The 9,037-nt window shown below is 36.3% G+C and overlaps 1 protein-coding gene and 1 long non-coding RNA gene across 4 annotated transcripts in view; one reads left to right on the forward strand and one right to left on the reverse strand.

Moving 5' to 3' along the window:
* Positions 1 to 9,037, reverse strand: part of MDFIC (MyoD family inhibitor domain containing) — an 89,940-nt gene that overhangs the window by 13,043 nt on the left and 67,860 nt on the right. The window lies entirely within an intron of this gene.
* LOC111746943 overlaps positions 8,670 to 9,037 on the forward strand; it is a 12,518-nt gene continuing 12,150 nt past the window's right edge. Inside the window, exon 1 of the long non-coding RNA XR_002783334.1 lies at positions 8,670 to 8,725. This is a non-coding gene — a long non-coding RNA (uncharacterized LOC111746943). The remainder of the gene's footprint in view (positions 8,726 to 9,037) is intronic.

Consider the following 9,037-nt stretch of genomic DNA (forward strand, 5'->3'; position numbering starts at 1 on the left):
CCATCAATGGTGCAAAAGTGTTCCCTTTTCTCCACATCCCTGCCAATGCTTATTATTTCTTGTCTTTTGGTAACAGCCATTCTTACATGTGTGAAAGGATATCTTATTGTGGTTTTGATTTGCATTTCCCTTATGATTAATGATACTGAGCACCTTTGCATGTACCTGTTGTCCATCTATAAGTCTTTTTTGGAAAATGTCTATTCAGATCCTCTGTGCATTTTTTAATTAGATTGCTGTTTTGTATAACCCTTTATTGGATATATGATTTGCAAATATTTTCTCTTATTTCATAGGTTGCCTTTTCATTGTATTGATGGTTTCATCTACTGTGCAGAAGCTTTTTTAAATTTGATGTCGTTCTACTTGTTTATTTTTGCTTTTGTTGCCTTTGATTTTGGTGTCAAATCCAAAAAATCATCACCAAGATTGATGTCAAGGAGCTTACCACCTATGTTTTTTACTGGAAGTTTTATAGTTTCAGGTCTTATGTTCAAGTCTTTAATCTTTTTTGAGAGAGAGAGAGAGAGAGAGAGAGAGAGAGAGAGAGGTGGGTGTGCGTGTATGTGTGTGTATGTGTGTGCGTGTGTCTGTGTATGGGGTAAGATAATGCCCATGTGGCTGTCCTGTTTCCCCAGCACCATTTCTTGAAGAGCCTATCCTTTCCCCATTGTATATTTTTGCTCTGTTTTGTAAATCAATTGACTATATACATGTGGGTTTATTTCTGGACTCTCTATTCAGTTTGATTGATCTATGTGTCTGTTTTTATTCTAATACCATGCTGTTTTGATTACTATAGCTTCATAATACAGTTTGACTTCAGGAAGCGTGATGCCTCCAGCTTTGTTATTTTTTCTCAAGACTGGTTTGGCTATTTGGGGTCTTTAATAGATCCATACGAATTTTAGGATTGTTCTATTTCTGTGAAAAATGCCATTGGAATTTTAATAGGTATTGCTCTGAATCTGTAGGTTGCTTTGGACAGTATGGACCTTTTAACAATATTAATTCTTCCAATCCATGAGTATGCAATATCTTCCCATTTATGTCACCTTCAATTTCCTTCATCACTATCTTATAGCTTTCAGAGTATAGATCTTTCACTTCCTTGGTTGAAGTTATTTCTAGGTATTTTATTCTTTTTGATGCAATTGTAAATGGGACTGTTTTCTTAATTTCTACTTTTGGTAGATCATTATTATACATAGAAATGCAACATATATTTGTATATTGTTCTTGTATCCTGCAACTTTACCAAATTCATTTATTAGTTCTAATATTTTTTTGACAGACTCCTTAGGGTTTTCTATACATAAATAATATCATGTCATCTGCAAATAGTGACAGTTTTACTTCTTCCTTTCAAATCAGATACCTTCTTTTTCTTTTCCTTGCTTAATTGCTCTAGTTAGGATTTCTAATACTCTATTGAATAAAAGTGGCAAGAGTGGGCATCCTGTCCACTTCCTGGTCTTAGGGGAAAAGGTTTCAACTTTTCACCATTGAGTATGATATTAACTGTGGGTTTATCATATATGACCTTCAATATGTTGAGGTATGTTCCCTCTACATAAATTTTGTTTAGAGATGTATTTTTTTTTTAAATTATAAATTGATGCTGAATTTTGTCAAATGCTTTTTTTGCATCTATTGAGATGGACATATAATTTTTATCCTTCATTTTGTTAATGTAGTGTAACACACTGATTGATTAGTAGCTGCTGAATCATCCTTGAATCCCTAGAATAAATCCCACCTGATCTTGGTGTATGATCCTTTAAATATATTGTTGAATTTGGTTTATTGGTTTGCTAAAGTTTTGCTGAGGATTTTTGCATCTATGTTCATCAGGGATATAATTTACTTTTCTTGTGGTATCCCTGTCTAGTTTTGGTATCAGGGTGATGCTGGCCATGTAAAATAATTTTGGAAGTGCTTCCTCCTCTTCTATATTTGAGAAGAGTTTGAGAAGAATTGGTGGTAATTCTTCTTTAAGCGTTTGGTAGAATTCACCGGTGAAAGCATTTGGTCTTGATTTTGTTTATTGGGAGGGTTTTGATTACTGATTCAAACTCAATACTAGTAATTGTTCTGTTCAGATTTTCTATTTCTTCATGATTTGGTCTTGGTAGGTTATACGTTTCTATGAATTTCCCAATTTCTTCTAGGTTGTCAAATTTGTTGGCATATAATTGTTCATAGTAATCTCTCATGATCATTTGTATTTCTGTGATATTAGTTGTGACAGCTCATCTTTTACTTCTAATTTCTCTTTTTTTCTTGATGAGTCTAGTTAAAGGGTCTTGCATTTTGTTTACCTTTTCAGGAAGGCAGCTCTTGAGTTTCACTGACCCTTTCTATTGTCTTTTTAGTCCCTAGTTCATTTATTTTCACTTGATTTTTTATTTTTCTTTTCTTCTACTAACTTTGGGCTTCATTTGATCTTCTTTTAGTTCTTTGAAGTGAGCAGTTAGAGTGTTTATTTGAGATTATTCTTTTTCTTGAGGTAGGTATTTATCGCTATGAACTTCCCTTGTAGAACTGCTTTTGCTGCATCCCATTAATTTTGGTATGTTGTATACCCATTTTCATTTGTCTCAAGGTATTTTTTATCTCTCTTTTAATTTCTTCTTTGACCATTAAACAATGATCAGTAGCATGTTCTTAAATTTCCACGTGTTTGTGAATTTTCCTTTTTTTTTTGTAATTGATTTCTATGTGTCAGAAAAGATGCTTGATATAAATTTCAACCTTCTTAAATTTATTAAGACTTGCTTTGTGGCCTGACATGATCTATCCTAAAGATTGTTCCACTTGAGAAGAATGTGTATTCTGCTGCTTTTGGATGGAATATTCTGTGAATATCTGTTAAGTCCATCTGATTGTTAAAGCCTTTGTTTTCTAATTAATTTTCTTTCTGGATGACCTATCCATAAATTAAAGTGGAGTATTAAAGTCCCCTACTATTATTGTATTTATGTCTATTTCTCCTTTTAAGTCTGTTAATATTTGCTTTATGTTTTTACATGATTCTATGTTGGATGCATAAATATTTACAAATGTTATATCCTCTTACTGGATTGACCCCTTTATCATGTAATGACTTTCTTTGTCTCTTCTTATAGTATTTGTTTTAAAGCCTCCTTTGCCTAATATAGGCATAGCTATCCCATCTTTCTTTTGGTTTCCCTTTGAATGGAATATCTTTTTCCTTCCCTTCACTTTTTGTCTGCATGTGTCCTTACAGCTGAAGCGAGTATGTTGTAGGTAGCATATAGACGGGTTTTTCTTTTTTTTTTTTTTTAAATCTATTTGACCATTCTGTTTTTTAATTGAAGGATTCAGTCCATTTACATTTAAAATATGTATTGATTGGTATGTACTTATTGCCATTTTGTCCATTGTTTTCTGGCTGTTTTGTAGTTCCACTGTTTTTTGGTTTTTTTGTTTTTGTTTTTGTTTTTCCTTCTCTTGCTTTCTTCCATTGTGACTTGATGATTTTCTATAGTGGTATGTTTAGATTCCTCTCTTTTTATGTTCTATGTATCTACTATAGGCTTCTGCTTTGTGTTTACCATAAGGTTTCCGTACAACTACTTATATTTCTAACACTCAGTCTACTTTAAGTTGATAACAACTTAAGTTTTAACGTACTCTAAAGCTCTACTTTTTTACTCTCCCTGCTTTTTATGTTTTTGATATCACAGTTTACATCTTTTTATCTTGTGCATCCCTTAACTACTTATTATACTTATAGCTATTTTTACTACTTTTGTCTTTTAACCTTGATACTAACTTTATAAGTGATTAATCCACCATATTTAAACCATTAGGTTATTCTGAATTTTACTGTATACTTACCTTTACCAACGAGACTTAAACTTTCATATGTTGTCCTGTTACTAATTAGTCCCCTTTCTTTTCATCTTAAAGAAGTTCCTTTAACATTTCTTCTAAAGCTGGCTTAGGGGTACTGAACTCCTTTAGCTATTGTATACCTAGAAAATAATTTCTTTTGCCATTCTGAATGACAGTTTTGTGGGATAGAGTACTCTTGGTTGGAAAGGTTTTTTTTTTATTTTTATTTTTCTTTCAGCACTTTGAATATATCATATCATTCTCTTCTGGTCTGCAATGTTTCTGCTGAAAAAATCTGCTCTCAGTCTTATGGGGGTTCTTTTGAATGTAACAAATTGTTTTACTATTGCTGCTTTGATGATTCTCTCCTTGTCTTTAATTTTTGACATTTTAATTATAATATGTCTTGGTACAGATCTCTTTGGGTTTATCTTATTTGAAACTCTCTGTGCTTCCTGGATCTAGATGTCTGTTTCTTTCCCCAGATAAGGGAAGTTTTCAACTATTATTTCCTCAGATAAGTTTTCTTCCCTTTCTTTTCTCTCTCTCTTCTCTTTCTATGACCCCTATAATGTAAATGTTGATCCACTTAATGTTGTCCCATAAGTCCCTTAAGCTACCTTCACTTTTTTTTTTTCATTCTTTTTTCTTTCAGCTACTCTGATTGGGTGAGATCCACTGCCCTTTTTTTTCAAGTTCACTGATCTTTTCTTCTTCATGTAGTCTGCTGTTGAATCCCTCCAGTGTATTTGTCAATTCAATTTTGTATTCTTCAGTTCTGTGACTTCTGCTTGATACTTTTATATTTCTGTCTCTTTGTTGAAGTTTTCATTGTGTTTATCCATTCTTCTCCTAAGTTCAGTGAGCAACATTATTTTCAACTCTTTATCAGGTAAATCACTTATTATCTGTTTAATTAATCCATTTCACATTTAGAAAAAAAAAAGCAGAGCTTGTTGCTCATGTTAATTTAATTTTACATAAACATGCTCTTTGGGGCTGAAGCAAATCTGACTGGTTTTCAATGTGAAAATAAAATATAAAAACTGTTCTTGGAGTTATTTCTAAATAGAACTTGTCTCTAATCCTAATATAATAGAAATGTATACATAAATGAGATTCATCAAATGAATCTTTGGCTAATAATTGTTTGAGAACAATGTTAACATTACATGTAGGAATGCTGCTTTTTCTAGAATTTGACATTTCAGCAATCGAGAATTACTATATTTTGTATATGAAAATAACACTACTAAAAAACAGAATGCTATAAATAGAATGATGTCATTTGTTTCCAAAGACTATTGATATACTAGAGCATTGCAAAAATAATAATAAAGGCAAGATATTTCATGGCCCTCCTTGGAGTAAGATTAAGACTGCAATCCGCGAGTTAGCTTGGGGTAAACACTGCAGCCATAAGCGCCACTGGCAAGTATTCTTGAGGAAAACGAGAAATGGGTTAAGGACTGTTTTAGGTTTCATCTTGTTCTTTCTTTCGAAAACATATACTTTTTTTTTTCATTTTTCTTGACTGTGTTGTCTTCTATATATTAGATAAAACAGCCACTTCTTCTAGTCTAAAGGAGTGGCCTCATGTAGGAGATAAACATACTTGTTCAACCCTGCCCTAGCTCTTAGTTGTCTCTCAAACCTTTGTGATTTTCCAAACAACCTATTTTATTTTTAGTAGCTCCCAGTATTTGAGGGTATGCAAGACCTGTCATTGCCCCAAGGGGAGGTTCTAAGTCAGCACCTAGATTCAGATTAATTAGAAGCCAGCCTCTCAGGTAGCAGCTTCCAAAGTTTGGAAATATATACAATCCTCTGGGACCACAAGCCTAAGTCTTTCTGGCTACCAGGGCAAATAATCTAGAGGTGTCTCCATGGTGGCAGTTGCAAAAATCAGAGCACCATATGAGTGTACAATTTTTTTTTTTCCCCAAGATATACTAGTGATGTGGAGTGGGGTAGAGGGAGAGCTCTGAGATGGCATCTACTGGTCTGTTTCCCCAGACTGCATACCAGTGGGCCCCTAAATGTGTGCCAAACTCGAAGCCTGCTTAAGGTTGAAGTTCAAGTCAAGTCAATAGGCCTCTTTCACAGAGTCACTGAGAATGTGTTTCAGTCTGCTATCTGTATAGTGTCATGAGAGTGGTGGTTGTCTAAGAATTGTTTTTCTGGTGTTTTTCAGTCCCAGGAACTCAAGCCCTCCTGGCCACCAGCGATAGGTGATCAAGTGGTGTCCCTGGGCAGCAGCCACAAAACCCAGGGCACCAGACACATGTACAAGCTTGTCTCTGGGAAATATTAGCAATCTGGAGGGTGGCAGAAGAAATACACATAGATAGAACCTTCCTTCTTAGGTGTCTGGAGAGGATTAAAGTCAGCAAGCTGGAGAGAGAGGGAGAGAGGGAAAGAGACAGAGAGACAGAGAGATAGACAAAGAGGGAGGCAGGGGGACAGCACAAAGATGACACCTGCCAGTCTCCATCCTTAGAGAGTACCCCAAGAGGCCCCTAAGTGCCTGACCCTCAGGCCAATGCTTTAAGATAAGAAAATAAGTCTCTTTCACATAAGGTCTTGAGCACTTCTCAATAGACTGCCTCTGTGCTAGATTCTGAGGAGGGGAGACTCCAGACATGCAAGCCCTTTAAGAGCCGTTTCTTAGTTTAGTATAACCTTGTGAATATCAAAAAAAAAAAAAAAACCCAAGCCCAGTGTTTTTCAAAGCTAGATGTTTTGGGGGCTCATCTCTCAGGTACTGATCTCAAAAGTCAAGGTTCCCAAAGTACAGTTCAAATACGTCACTCCTTAGTGAGAAACTCTAGGTTTGGGCTCCTTCCCAACTGTGGGTCGCCACACCAAAGGTGGGGTTTATGGTGCACTTGTGTCTCAGCCTCTCCTATTGGTTTTGATGTGTTTTGTTTTTCCTCATTTGCTTGATATGTAGGATTCCCAGCTAGTTTTTAGGTTTTCTTCAGAAGAAATTGCTCCATACGTAGATGCAGATTTTGTGTGTCCGTGGGAGAAGGTGAGTTTAGGATTTTCCCATATTGTCGTCTTGAACCAAAACTCCCCATAACCAATGCTTTTAGTCAGTGGTCCCCAAACTTTTTGGCATCAGGGACCAGTGCTCCTGTGAGAATCTACTGCCTGATGATCTGAGGTAGAGCTGAGGCAATGATGCTAGCACTGGGGAGTGGCTGCAAATACAATGAAGCTTCGTTCACTCACCTGCGACTTACTCCCTGTTGCGCAGCCCCGTTCCTAACAGGCCACACACCTGTATCAGTCTGTGGCCCAGGGGTTGGGGACCCTAGCTTTTAGTCACTCATATTCACCTATTACAGAGACCTATAGGTTGCCAGGTCACCTGTGACATGAGGTCTTCATGGCAGCGTGGGTGTAAACAAACACACTAAGAGGAAGCTGACAGCATTCACAGGGCTGATGTCAGACACAACGATTCTCCAAGTACTCGAGCATTTCTTAGCAAGAGTCTAAAAGGCACTTCTGAAATCCAAAGGTCTGAGGCCAAGTGTGGCTGTTCTGCAGGCCCCCATGGAGGCAGAGGCAGCATTCCCAGCAGGAGGTACAGGCTTCATGCAAACAAGAGGAGCATCATCTTGAGAAGGCCCAGGAGGTACTCACTAGCCCTAACCAAAGAGGCACAACAGTCTAACATATACTCTAGGCAAGATGAAGAGGAACAAGCCAAGTGAAATGTTACAGCAAAATGAGACACCAGAGCATATTTCAAAGCAGTGCACAGGAGGTAAATCCTGTTATTTATGGAATTAATTTGTGAATCATGGCATTGTTACTCTTTCCACATTCCTCCCTTTCCACTCATGTTATCTATTAATATCATTTGATTTTTTTAAGGCACTATCACAAGACTCAGATGAGATGAACAGGATAGTATGACATTGAAATTATGAGGTATAAATACCTCCACCTTAATTTAGTTTATAAACAATTCCAGAGCCAAAAAAAATCTATGAACATGTTGTTTGCAAGTGCTCTAAAACTGACAAAAGCAGATAAACTGGGTTTTTCTCATACAAAAAAAAAAAAAAAATAGAGTAACTATATTATTTTAAATTGTGGAAAAGAAGATAAAAATAAAAACCTTTTTACCAAGCTGTCTCCCAATCCTCTGCACTTCATCAGGGCCACCCTCAAATGAGGTTTTCCTGAGTCACAGCTCATTACCTACTATGGTAGTTTGGGCAGGCAAAAGCTAGAACTCCTAAAAGAAATCCCATTCGTGCCTGTGGTGGATGTTGCTGTTTGTATGTTTGGTTTCAGTGAGTCTTCTAGCAACAGGGAAATACCATTCTTGAGGGCACAAAAACAAAGATGTGTCAATTCATCATCACCCTGCTGCCTTCATGAGTAGCAAAGATAGTCAAGTGTTAATCCAATTATTAGGATTTAGAAAATTAAAACCTATTTTCTAATCTTGACTATGCCACTAATTAGTGAAGAATCTTGAACAAGTCTCACTCACTGTCTAATTAGTGAAGAATCTTGAACAAGTCTCACTCACTGTCTATATGTAATAAAGAGGGAAATGATCTCCAAGTGCACTTCACGCACTAAGTTTCTATGATGATACAATGTACTTTCTATAAACAACAGATTTTAAGTCTAGCTCATGATCTTTTATTGGCCTTGAACACAGTCATTACTTGGCGTAACACAACATTCAAAGCACAATGAAAAGTTAATTAATGATAAATACAAGATGACTTCAAGTTGGCTAAGCCCCAGGAGCAGATGGTCAGATGGCATGTGTTAGAGGAAGAGAAAGCAAAGGTGATTCCAGCCAGTGGGAAAGCTATGCAAAGGCACAGAGGTAAGAATATGATAGTTTTTGAGATGAGAGTAGCTCAATATTGTTGGGGCAGGAAAAAACATAAAGCTTTTAATTTTCCGTTTCAGAAATGAAGAGGCAGGGGGATGGTATCAGTAATAACATAGTATCAGTGGGGTCAGGCAGGATGAGCTTTGAGGAATGTAAAGGAGGTAGGATTAGCAGGAGTTGATAAGATACCAAATGAGGCAGTGATGAGAACAGTCATATGAGACTCCCTGGTTTCTGGAGCCATTTACCAAGGAATATAGAAAGAAAAATATAGTTCAGTTTAAAATATTTTGAACATAAGAC

The sequence above is a fragment of the Pteropus vampyrus genome, unplaced genomic scaffold (genome assembly GCF_000151845.1).
Source record: "Pteropus vampyrus isolate Shadow unplaced genomic scaffold, Pvam_2.0 Scaffold206, whole genome shotgun sequence".
NCBI lineage: Eukaryota > Metazoa > Chordata > Mammalia > Chiroptera > Pteropodidae > Pteropus > Pteropus vampyrus.